General features: G+C 31.3%; 1 pseudogene; it reads right to left on the bottom strand.

Annotated features, from left to right (window-relative positions):
- The window catches only part of LOC139889883 (calmodulin calcium-dependent NAD kinase-like), a 91,314-nt pseudogene that overhangs the window by 15,262 nt on the left and 61,683 nt on the right, over positions 1-14,369 (bottom strand).

The following is a 14,369-nucleotide window of genomic DNA, read 5'->3' as shown; positions in this document are numbered from 1 at the left end:
CAAAAGAACTTTTAAAATTTGACAACATCACGGGCTTTTAAACTCAAAAGAACTTTTAAAATTTGTCAACATGGGCTCTTAAACTCATAAGAATTTTTAAAATTTGTCAACATCATGGGCTCTTAAATAATTCTTTTACTTTTCTTATTTTTTTAGTACGCTATTTACGTATCAATATGAATTGAAAATTACATTTTTTGCACGGTTTTTTACACACCCGTGCAACGCACGGGCTCAAAAACCTAGTTAAGTTACATTTAAGACATGTTTGATACTTTGTTATATAATTTAAGAAAGTTTGATTGTAGATTTTATGAAATAACAAAATTATAGTAATCATTAAATTAAATTGATCATTAAATGGGAAATGGTGTTTTCTCGCTTAAAAAAAATGGAAAATGGTGAGATTATAAGATGATACGGAGTATTAAAAAATGTGTCATCATAAAGACCGAAATTTAAGTGATGGAATTAACAAGTTGAGTGCTAGCGAGGTATTGGATTGTGAGTGCTCTAAAACATATGAACGCACGGATTAAACTTTATTTGTTTTAAACCTTACGGGTAATAATAAAAAACCCTTAATTAGTGCTAATTCATTGTTTCACAATTCATGTGATATCTTATAGGCGTGTTAAACAACGAAGAATTATTATGTTTCTTTGCTGATTCCTCTCAATGAAATTTTTCACGTTGCACTAAGTTACCTATGGATGTATGTAGGTAATATCTTAGAGGCGTGTTAAACAACTAAGAGTTATGTAGTGAGGTGACCTGACTTTTTATATGGAAGGTCAGAGTTTCGACTTTCATTCGCTGCAAAATTTCTCTTGTTGTTACCCGGTTATTTCATGAGCCTCGAGGTTGCGGACGTCTTGCGTTCAAACCTCAACCGAGGGTTTTATTGCACATGGCTTAAGTTAACGGATCTTTGTAAGGGTTGTTACCCACACTTATTTAGTAAACCACATGGACCAACTACCTCGAAAATGAAGTTCAAGGACCAAACATCCCATTTCATGTAAACTACAGGACCAACGACACAATTTTCTCTATCGTTTAAAAAGTGATGGACGTTACTAAGGGGTACTAACCACGAAAATTCAGCAAAGTACAGGTACCAACAATGTATAAAACAAAGTTAAGGTTTCCTCATGAAATCGTATACGAACCATAGGTCCACAGAGTAATTTTTTCTTTACTACAGATGTCATCGTTATATTTTTTCCTTTCCCGTTTCTTTCAAATTTTTTTACCCAATGAAGTGGGCTATAGCTATTACCCGGGAATTAAATTTATAATTTGTGGCACATAATATTCACTTAATATAAACATGGAATAATATGACGAATGTGACGGCTATGGAAAGATACTTCTAGTGTCCAAACACCATTTTCAGAACGTTATGCCCACTTGTTGAATTATTAGTTAGTTATAGTTATACAGTATTAATTAGTTATAGTAATTTTTATTACAATATTGAAAAATATGAACAAAAACATTGATAAATCTTAACACATTTTATATATAGATTTACACATAACTCGGCGATAAGTGTGGTAACTGATAAGTAACGTCAAAAATATCAAGGTGTCACGTGTGTTCGCAGTCGGTTATAATGTAACACCATTTAAGTAAGGCGTCATTACATGTGACGAAAATATGGTGTTAGTGATCACTCAACTGACGAAAATTTTTTTGGCGTTTGATTTTTCTCAACAAAACAGAATTTAACACGGATAAATTTATATTATTAATTAATTTTTCTCTCATTCAATTTTCAATCCTATTTTATTACATCATTTAAAACTTCATGCACTCAAATTTAACACTCACTACTATTTACTTTTTACTCCATGACATTGTCATGTGTTAGTCAAATTATTATTATTTTTTATATAAAAAGTGCATTATGTCACTACACTTCACCGTCATTTGAGGCCACAGTTAAAAATAGTCTAACGAGTATCTATAAGATTTTTAGAACATACTATCACACTACTTAGATGTAACATTTTTTATGCATATAATTTTCTTTAATAATAGCCTGTAACATGTGTAATAGGTCCTTGGACCTCCCATTATTCTCTGTTTTATTTTTAATATTAATAATTTGTTGGCTTTAAAAAAAAAAAAAAAAAGGACTAGCTATCATTAAAAAAACTCTATATTTATATGGATTAAACAATTTTCGTTCCACCCCCAATTAAAAGAGTCGAGTCAAAATGTAGAGCTTCGATCATGTTGGCGACTTCAGTTTTCACAAGCTAATATATAAATTTATTTAAATTAAATTTAATCAATGATGAGAAAAATCACCTTGTAGCTGTTGACCACAAAGATTTAACCATCAAAGATTTTAGATTCTCCTCGTCGAATTTAACGCTGAGAACCTTCAAATGACAAATAATGAAAATAAATTAGTTCATAGCTTAGATAAAAAAAAAAGAAAAATTAGCACATATACATTTGATAAAATAACTTATGTTATGTTTTGTAAAGAAAGCTATCGCAAAATTGTCTAATATTCACGAGTAATAATGTATTCAAAAAGTTCACAGGTTTAAACTTTGTTATCAAGATATTTGTAACTTGTAAATATTGCTCGATAAATGGTTATAGAATATAAAAATATAAACCGATTAAACCACATACACAATACACGTGAGTAAAACTTTTTACTAAATAGAAAAACCTTCATCCATTTGTTTTGTTTTGTAAAATGAAACAAACATTATGTGACAAGGACAACGAATGGAAATATACATTTAATATATAAATATTGTCTTATATTTTGTTTTGAAAAGTAAACTATCACAAAATAATCTAATAATAATGATACAAAATATTATATGAGAGTATAAAAAAAAAAAAAAAAAAAAAACCTTTTCAAAAGCTCTCAGAACATATCTAGTGGTTAGTCGATAAATGGTTGAACAAAGTAACAAGATAAACTTGTTGTATCACATAATATGAGTAAAAATATATATTCATGTCATCCAAATAATCTGTAAAGAAAAAACTTCATTTGTTTATTATCGTTATTTTTTAATTACCAACTATACGAGAAAAGGACAATGAGTTTAACTAATGTTACCTAACTGATGAAATATGTTGTGTACAAACGTTATATTAAATGACACAAAAAAGATGATGAAATTAAAGGATTAATGTGCAAGGTACAACATATAACTATATGGCCAAATTTATTTGAGCCTTCGGGATCACACACATATACACCGAGACGTCAAATAAAATATATATATATATGATGTATATATATTACTCAAGTAACAAAATAGTAAATCGAAATTAATTCATTTACTATTCATATAAATAGTAAATGAATCGAAATTAATTAATTTACTATTCACATGAAAGCGACATGATAGAAATTATTAATTATAAGTTACATAACATACCTTGAAGTATTTGAGAAATACGAATTTATGATATATATTCGTTATAATTTGGATTCACAGATTTTTCAAAAAGGTTCATGGGTGTTTTGAAAAAATATCTTTATATATCGCACCAAATTAATTCATATCGTATTCTTTCAGAAAACTAAACACATATTACATATTTTGATTTCATAATATTAACCAAAGGTTGATTAATATTACTTGGGTTTGGACTAGCATCCATTGACGGTCGTTTGAAGTGTAGTGTGGACTATCCAAATAGACGGTCATACTTTTGATCGTAAGTTTCTCTCCGTCTCATCAATTCTCCAAGAAAGGTATATCGTTAACTCCTCTTTTGTTTTATGTTCATGACAATTATTATGGTATAACTGGATCATTGAGAAAGATTAATCGTGTGTATGTTTCATTAAATAAGTGAAAATATAATCTTGTTAAATTTTGTTCATAAAATAATAAAAGATTATTATTTTAACTATCCGCTGCGTTAATCTGTTTTGGTAAAAGTACACACGATTTTTCATCAGTGGTATCCGAGCCGCTTTTACACCATCTTTATTGTCGTGTGACTATTCTTTAGATTTAGCTTTGTGGTATATTGGTGAAAGTCGAAACCTTTTTGGTTTTTAAAGTCAACTCGGTTGATCTAGACTTAACCTCATGACGCACAAATATGATTGAAATAATATCACTATTTTAAATTGTAGATTTAATTGTTATGGCTTGAATATTTATTATAATTGTTGATTGTTATATTCCATGGTTATACACATGCATTATAACCATGGACAAGCCATATATAGGTTTTAATAATGTAGTTATTAATATTGTGATTGCACACATAGTCCATAATGCCCCGACCTATGTATGATTGTTGTGATTGTTGATTACGGCAATATTATGTCATGTTGATTATTTGTATTATTAGAAAGGTCATTTTGAAGCCAAAGTTGTATTATATTTATTTTTCATTTACATAGTATTGTATTTAAGTTTATTTCAATTTGTAAAAGTACTAGTTTAGTTGTATTTTCAAATTTAAATAAATGTAACAAGATGAAGATTGAAGATAAAATACAACATGCTTTTGGCTTAGAAGAAGGCGAACAAGTCAAGTAGACAACGATGGCGTTTGTCAAGTTTTCACTTGATTCTTGAATCAAGTGGGAGCTACGATATTACTCTTAGTTTGACCTCTTGATCCCATGTCGGCTCATGGGATCAAGCATAGGATTTTTGGGCTAGGCTATGTGTGTGTGATGCATGATTGTGTTTTATTTTACGCATTTATATTTAATTGTTGATTATAATATATGCTAAATGTTTTTGATGAAAACATTAAATAAAACCGGTAACGAGTTTCAAATATTAAAATTGATGATTTTAAAAAGTTAAACTCTAACGAGTTTAAAGTTAATTAATTTTGAGACTTAAATTACATATGTATTTGATGGAAACATTAAATAAAACTCTAAACGAGTTTCAAAGATTTAAATTGATGATTTTAAAATAAGTTAAACTCTAACGAGTTTAATGTTAAATGATTTTGAAAGTCAAATAATATATATGGATGACATCTTTTAAAACTGTTTTAAAACGATACACGTTTGTGTATTTGTTATTTTTATATCCTATAAATAAAACAAAAATTAGATCACAAACATAATCGACATATACAATTGGTTAAAAAAAATTGATTTTTAACAAATAGTGTAGCGAATCTTGTGTGCATGCATTATTCGTTAACACAAACGTTTTCAAATACCCGCCAAATTTAAGTCATGCCATCCAATGAGCTTGCAAACACTCCTCGTTATATTTCTAACCTAGTAAGACTAGCATGAATTATAACCACGAGGTGGAATTTTTAATCTAGTAAGACTGGCGTGAATTTTCACTGTTTCCAAATTGGACGACTTAATCGTATTCACGGTGAGACCTGAGTTCGAGGCAAGGATGAGACAAACATGTCAGTAGATAATAGTGGTTTGTTGAACTACATATATCTCAAGGTCTCATAAAGATCTAAGAGTTGCACTTGTAATGTAATTGATACCCGCTACCTACCAATAGACTCCATAACTGCTAGCTGATCAACAGATGTGGCTATGGAACCTCTATGTGGATCTTAGGCTTTCGTAAATTAATTATTTTTTTAAAAAAATTAAAAAAAACTTGGGTAGTTAATTTATTAAAGCTCAATATCGAAAATACAAAATTGAATCATATATCTGTTGTAGATGTCAAACAATCAAAACGCAAACCAAAACACTTTCTTCTTTGATGGAGAAGGATAAACTCAATGTTCAAACTTTCCAAAACTGACACCGCAATCTGAGAACTGTTCTCAAACATAAATGGAAGTTGAATAAAGTTTAGAACCCATATCCTTTCTTCCTGTTGTGGCAGTTGCTGCTGCTCAGCAAAATGCTTATCGAATGTTGTTCAATGATCAGGAAGAAATAGGATCGAAGGGTGAAAAAGAATAAGCCGAATACTTTGTGGAAGGAAAATGACAAATCATTTGCTAGGAAAAATATTCCACCTTCCAATAAGGAAAGCCCAACAAAAGACGCCGAATGTTTCCATTGTGGAAAGGTTGGCAATTGGAGAAGGAAGTTGTCCTATCTTCCAATCTGAGCTGAGAAAAGGAAACGCTGGTGAGACTAGCAAATCAGGTATATTCCATATATAGTTATATACTTCTTCTAGTGATTCCTAGATCTTTGTTAACTGGTTGTGGTCTTCACACCTGTAACAATACGAAGGGAATGAGAAGAAGTAATAGACTGAAGAAAGACACACTGGATTTGCAAGTAGGCAAGGGGGATCAAGCTTTTGTTAAAGCTATTGGTACCTCTAAACTTACTTCTCTAAGTGGTCTTATTATTTTGTTGGAACAATAGCATTATGCTCTCAATACTGCGAGCGACATAGTTTGAAAGATGCTAGTTTTGAACTTGCATTTACACACTTAGGTATTTCAGTTTCTAAGGATAATATATTTATCTTAATACCTATCCACGTGATGGTATTTTTGAAATTGATATGCATAGTATAATTTCAAATGAGAATTCTGTGTATACCTACATCGCCAAAGTCTTCAAGAAAGACTTGAATAAGACCTATCTATGACATTGTCATATTGGTCATATAAACAAACAATGCATTTCAAAACTCCAATCTAATAGACTTTTGGAATCAATTGACTCTGAGTCATTTGATGTATGCGAGTCATGTTTATGTGAAAAGATGACAAATGCTTCTTTCTCCGATTTAGGTAAAAGAGCTAAAGATCTTTTAGGACTAATACATACTGTTGTATGTAGCCCTTTAAGAACAATGTATAGATTTAGTTAATTTTACTTCATTACATTTACTGATGAGTACAGTAGCTATGATTATGTTCACTTGCTGAAACATAAACATAAAGCTATTTTAACATTCAAAAGTACTCCAAAATGAAGTAGATAATCAGCTTGGAAAGACCATTAAAGCACTTCGCTCCGATGGAGTAAGTAAGTTTATGAGTCAAGAGTTTTTTGGACCACCTAAAGAATTGTGGGATTGTCTCATAGCTCACTCTACCTTACACACCACAACACGATGGTGTGTCTGAGTAAGAGGAATCAAACTTTACTTGATATAGTTTGATTTATGATGAGTCTGATTTCTCTACTACCGTCTTTTAGGGATATGCATGAGAGTCTGCTGCTGGCATACTCAATGTAATTCCAACTATGAAGGTAGAAAAGACACCATATGAGTTATGGCATGAGAAGAATCCCAGGTTGTCTTATCTGAAAGTCTGGGGTTGTAAAGCGTACGTGAAGCATGACACTTCAAACAAATTAGAACCCAGAACTATCTAATGTTACTTTGTACGATACATAAAGGAAACAATGGGTTACTACTTTTACTACCAAGCTGAAGACAACGTGTTTTCTGCTCGGTCTGCTGAATTCCTGGAAAGAGATCTTCTCTTACAAGAAGTCAGTGGGAGTAAAGTAGATCTTGAAGAAATTCAAGTACTTTAAAGTAACATACCTTCAGTAAGCACTAGCAATCCACACGTTGAAACTGAGCGCACTGTTGGTGAGTCAGAACGTGTTACATCTGCACTTTATAGATCTAGTAGAACTCATCGGCTTATGAGGTTTAATGTGACGATCGCTCCAAATCCATATGGACGAACACGTCATTCATCGATTTCATTGCGAGGTATTTGACCTCTATATGATACGTTTTGTAAACATTGCATTCTTTTGAAAAGGCACACCATAAATGAATATTTAAATCAAAGGTTTTCGCCATCTGATAATTTCTACATATAGACAATCACCGTAAATAATAGTTTACAATAGTAATTCCGTTGACAATGCAGTCAAAATAAGATACATGGTGATAATTTGGTGAATGCAACGTTTCCTTGATAAATATGCCATGTAAGACTCCATGCACATAGCTTGTCTAACATATAAGCAAACAGCGGAAGACTTCTAGGGAACCTGAGAATAAACATGCTAACAAGTGTCAACACAAAGGTTGGTGAGTTCATAGTTTTAGTGTTTCGCATAATCTGTATATAAAGATGGATCACAAGATTTCAGTTGTTTCATTCGAAACGTTTATCAAAATATTCTACAAGATTGAGCACCCTGGTAACTAAACTTAACGTATATATAATTTGTACCCTTTGTATAATCATTGATAATTCTAAAAACGAACATATATTTCATAGCATTATTCCTCAAGAAAGACAAGCTTTTAGTTGCAATTGTTCTATTTACAAGTGATATTCGTTTAAATAATAAAAGGTGAAGACAAAAGACAGATTCGACGATTTGAAGACGCAAACGACCAAAAAGCTCAAAAGAACAAAAGACAATCAAAAAGGTTCCAATTATTGATAAGAAACGTCTCGAAATCACAAGAGTACAAGATTCAAAACGCAAAGTACAAGATATTGAATTGTACGCGAGGACGTTCGAAAATCCGGAACCGGGACTAGAGTCAACTCTTAACGCTCGACGCAACGGACTAAAAATTACAAGTTAACTATGTATATAAATATAATATAATATATAATTAATTATATTAATTATATATATATTATATATATATATTAAAAAGTGTCGGCAGCCAGAAACTCCAAGGGAGTAAATTGAAAATACCTCTCCGCGACTCGCGGAGTTTAAAGGGGTTTTTGCCGCGAGTCGCGGAGCCCCAAATTTCATTTCTGGCTATAAAATCAACCCGAATTCTGATCAAAATATATCATATATTTCTCAATCTCTCTCAATATATACGTATTATATTTATAATTTATATTTTATATTTTAATTTTAATTATAATTCTAATAATAAGGGTATGTTAGCGAATGTTGTAAGGGTGTAAGTCGAAATTCTGTCCGTGTAACGCTACGCTATTTTTAATCATTGTAAGTTATGTTCAACCTTTTTATATTAATGTCTCGTAGCTAAGTTATTATTATGCTTATTTAAAACGAAGTAATCATGATGTTGGGCTAATTACTAAAATTGGGTAATTGGGCTTTGTACCATAATTGGGGTTTGGACAAAAGAACGACACTTGTGGAAACTAGACTATGGGCTATTAATGGGCTTTATATTTGTTTAACTAAATGAAAGTTTGTTAATGTTAATATAAAGATTTACAATTGGGCGTCCCTATAAATTACCATATACACTCGATCGGACACGATGGGCGGGGTATTTATTTGTACGAATAATCGTTCATTTAACCGGACACGGGAATGAATTAATAGCCACTAGAATAATTGAAACAGGGGTGAAATTACATTCAAGGGTAATTGGTGTAATTGTTAACAAAGTAGTAAAACCTTGGTTTACACGCAGTCGATAACCTGGTGTATTCATTAAACAAAGTATTAAAACCTTGTTACAATTCGAATCCCCAATTAGTTGGAATATTTATCTTCGGGTATAATAATAATTTGACAAGGACACTTGCAATTTATATTTATGACTGATGGACTGTTATGGACAAAAACCAGACGGACATATTGAATAATCCAGGACAAAGGACAATTAACCCAAGGGCATAAAACTAAAATCAACACGTCAAACATCATGATTACGGAAGTTTAAATAAGCATAATTCTTTTATTTCATATTTTATTTCCTTTATTTTATATTTAATTGCACTTCTAATTATCGCACTTTTATTTATTGTTATTTCATTTTATCGCACTTTTAATTATCGTACTTTTTAATTATCGCAATTTAATTTTATCGCATTTTTATTATTCGCAATTTCATTATCGTTATTTACTTTACGCTTTAATTTAAAGTCTTGTATTTATATTTTACATTAGGTTTTAACTGCGACTAAAGTTTTAAAATCGACAAACCGGTCATTAAACGGTAAAAACCCCCCCTTTATAATAATAATATTACTTATATATATATTTGTAATTTTAATAAAAGTAAACTAATATAGCGTTGAGCTTTGCTTAAAGATCTCCCTGTGGAACGAACCGGACTTACTAAAAACTACACTACTGTACGATTAGGTACACTGCCTATAAGTGTTGTAGCAAGGTTTAAGTATATCCATTCTATAAATAAATAAATATCTTGTGTAAAATTGTATCGTATTTAATAGTATTTCCTAGAAAAATAATAGCTATTTTATATACACCTCGCGAAACATCAAGTATTTTTGGCGCCGCTGCCGGGGACTATCTTAAAAGCCGGAAGCGCAACGCTAATATAAAAAAAAAAAAAAAAAGATTTTTATTTACTTTTATTAAAAGTCGTTTTTGTAAAAAATACGTTTTAATTATTGAAAAATATAAAAAGAAAAACAAAAATATAAGTATTTTTAGGATTTTGTTAAATATTTAAGTTTTATAAGTTTCTTTATCTTTATTTTAATTTATAAAAATATAAATTTTATTAAAAATCGTTTATTTAAATTAAAAACAGAAAACAGAAAATAATAAAAAAAAAAAAATAAAAAAAAAAATAAAGAAAAACGCGTAAAAGTACAATCTGTCAACTGAATTCTGAATCCCCGCGACTCGCGGGGTTTTCCCCTTTATTCACCGCAACTCGCGGAGGCCCTCTGACACTCGGACAAAAACCCTAATCACGGGTTATTATTTATTATTATTATTATTATTATTAAAACCTAATTACTATTATTATTATTATTAGATTTAATTTTACTTTTTATTTAATTTGTTGTATTTTGTTAAATTAGTTTTAATAAAATTGTATTATTTGTAGTTTTATTAAATAAATAATATAAAAATAATATTTTTATAAAAATTGTACCTTTTACAACTTTTTGTATATTTTTATATTTTGTACCTTTTTAATCGTTGTAGCGTAACTTTTGTATTTTTAGCTCATAATTAATTTTAAACTTAGTTTTTGCTATAGTTATTTTTACTCCTAGATTTTTAGGCTTTGCCGTAGAATTCCTTAAGTGCTTTTTCTTTAGACTAAGATATAGGTGCTTTAGAATTTTGCGACGCCTTTTTAAGTTTTAGTTTCTTTTTAAGTTATTTCCATTTGGGATTTAGTTTTTCCTGTAAGCTTTAATATTTTTAGACCTTTTACTATGTATCAATTATCATTCCAATTAGTAATTTCAATTTGCGATTATAATTTTAAGTTAGTTGTAGTAATAAGGTTAAATTAGTTAAGTATTTTTAAGTTTTGATAAGTTTCTTTTATTTTTCCGTCACCTTTTATTTTTCAACCATTTTTTTCTTTTTCGACATTTTTCGACGCGCAATCTTTTTCTCTCTTATTTCTCGCCATTCTAGTTTTAGGACTTAGAATTTTATTCTACTTCTTATCTAAATTTCTTAAAATTACGAAAATTTATTTTAAGTGGTTAAATTGATAGACATCAAAATTTTCTGGTTCGTAGTAATAGTTGGATTTGTACGTGGACCGGGTTATTGGAGCCAAACAGTCCTCAATTATATTGAGACCAAACGAATCCTGCCCCTCTGCTGCATCTTTTGGCTATTCGAAACGTGGGCAAAATCAGAAAAGTCTATTGATTGGATAACTTATTATAATTTTTCTTTCCTTTTTAAAACTAATAGGATATTCTGTGAATGCACCGAGCAAGACGTTCACCACCTTTTGTACGTTCACCACCTTTTGTACGTTCACCACCTGTAACTCGATCAAGACATCGTTTAACAAATATAACCGCCGTTGATTTTTCTTTAGAATCGTCATCCAGTCGACCAAGTACTTCAGTTCAAATTTCCGATAATCCAGTTTTTGAAACAAACCTCACAATTGAGAATCCAGAAAATATTCAGGAACGGTTCAAAGATCCTGAACCATTAAACTTTCCTCCGGAACCACCAATCATTCAAACAGAGATTGTTGAGGAACGAACTATTAAATCAGAATCATCTAGTGATACCGATTCAACAAATTCAATTATGGAGAATCTGGAACCTTTAAGTATGGAAGACCGAATGAGAGCTAAACGCACTGGCCAAGGTCACGCAATTACTCATCCAGACATTAATGCGCCAGATTATGAAATCAAAGGACAAATTTTACACATGGTGACTAATCAATGCCAATTTAGTGGTGCGCCGAAGGAAGATCCAAATGAACATCTACGTACCTTTAATAGGATCTGCACACTATTTAAAATACGAGAAGTGGAGGATGAACAAATATATCTCATGTTATTTCCCTGGACTTTAAAGGGAGAAGCCAAAGATTGGTTGGAATCGTTACCCGAAGGGGCGATTGATACATGGGATGTTTTAATTGATAAATTTCTTAAACAATTCTTTCCTGCATCTAAAGCCGTAAGACTTCAAGCAGAAATTGTTACGTTCACACAAAAGCCAAATGAAACTCTATATGAGGCGTGGACAAGATATGGAAAATTGTTAAGAGGATGTCCGCAACATGGTTTAGACACCTGTCAAATAGTACAAATATTCTACCAAGGATGCGACATCACTACAAGAAAAGACATAGATATAGCAGCTGGTGGTTCGATTATGAAGAAAACCGAAACTGATGCTTACAAAATTATTGATAATACTGCTTCCCACTCACATGAGTGGCACCAAAAAAAAGATATCATTAGATCATCTAAAGCAGCTAGAGCCGATTCTAGCCATGACTTAGATTCCATTTCCGCAAAGATAGATGCTTTCGAGAGACGAATGGAAAAGATGACTAAAGATATTCATGCTATACGAATTAGTTGTGAGCAGTGTGGAGGACCACATTTGACAAAAGATTGTCTCAGTATTGAATTAACAATGGAACAAAGAGAGAATATTTCATACATAAACCAAAGGCCTGGAAATAATTATCAGAATAATTATCAACCGCCAAGACCGATTTACAATCAAAACCAGAATTATAACCGAAATATTCCATACAACAACCAACAAGGTCCTAGCAATCAACAAGTATCCAATAATACTTACAATCAGCAAAGACCGAATTTTCAAAACAAACCACCACAACAAACCGATGATAAAAAGCCAAATTTAGAAGATATGATGACGAAGCTAGTTGAAACTCAAACGCAGTTTTTCACATCTCAAAAACAAACCAATGAACAAAATGCTCAAGCATTTAGAAATCAACAAGCTTCTATTCAAAATCTGGAACAAGAAGTGAGTAACCTAGCAAGGTTAATAGGTGAAAGAAAACCGGGAAGTTTACCTAGTGATACAAATGCTAACCCCCGGAACGAAACAGCTAAAGCTATTACCACAAGAAGTGGTACAACACTTAAACCACCTGAAATACCTGTAACTTCTGATGAAACTATTCCTACTCCACAAGAACCACAACCTGATCAAGATAAGGAAAAAGAACCGGTAGTTGAAAAGGTTAATGAAGATAACACAGTTAAGAATAAACCTTATGTTAAACCATACCAACCACCTCTTCCTTACCCGAGTAAAATGAAGAAGGAAAAACTTGAAGCCGAGCAATCCAAATTCTTGGATATGTTTAAACAGATAAATGTAAATCTTCCTTTCATTGATGTAATTTCAGGAATGCCAAGATATGCTAAATTCTTGAAAGATCTAATCACGAATAGAAAGAAAATGGAAGAACTCTCGGCTGTTACTATGAATGCTAATTGTTCAGCAGTGCTGTTGAATAAGATACCAGAAAAACTATCTGATCCAGGAAGTTTCACAATTCCATGTTTTCTGGGTAGTCTTAGTTCAATAGAAGCATTGGCAGACTTAGGTGCTAGTATAAATCTAATGCCGTATTCACTATACGCTAAATTAGACCTTGGAGAATTAAAACCAACCAGAATAAGCATACAACTAGCCGATAGATCAATAAAATATCCTAGAGGGATAATGGAGAACATGCTAGTTAAAGTTGGTAATTTAGTATTTCCAGTAGATTTTGTTGTTTTGGACATGGAAGAAGATTCTCAAGTTCCTCTCATATTAGGAAGACCATTCTTAAACACGGCTAAAGCAATGATAGACGTGTTCGGTAAGAAACTGACCCTAAGTATAGAGGATGAGAGTGTTACCTTTTCAGTGGATAGAGCTATGCAACAACCACAATCTGCAGATGATACATGTTATTATATTCAAACTATAGATGCACATGCAGAATTATTAAAAGAATTTCCAGAATTACAAGGAACAGGAGAATGTTCTTTAGGAGAAGGAAATGAACCAATTGATGAAGCTGAAATGTTAGCTACACTTATAGCTAATGGATATGAACCAACAACAGAAGAAATTCAAATGCTAAAAGAAGAAGACAGATACCGATATAAATCATCGATAGAAGAACCTCCAAAATTAGAGTTAAAGCCACTTCCAAACCATTTGGAATACGCTTATTTACATGGTGAATCTGAATTACCTGTAATAATATCGTCTTCTCTTACTGAAAATGAGAAATCACAGC

This window comes from Rutidosis leptorrhynchoides, chromosome 2, assembly GCF_046630445.1.
Source record: "Rutidosis leptorrhynchoides isolate AG116_Rl617_1_P2 chromosome 2, CSIRO_AGI_Rlap_v1, whole genome shotgun sequence".
Lineage (NCBI taxonomy): Eukaryota > Viridiplantae > Streptophyta > Magnoliopsida > Asterales > Asteraceae > Rutidosis > Rutidosis leptorrhynchoides.
The sequence above is the reverse complement of the archived record's forward strand: the minus strand, read 5'-3'. Positions and strand labels throughout refer to the sequence as shown.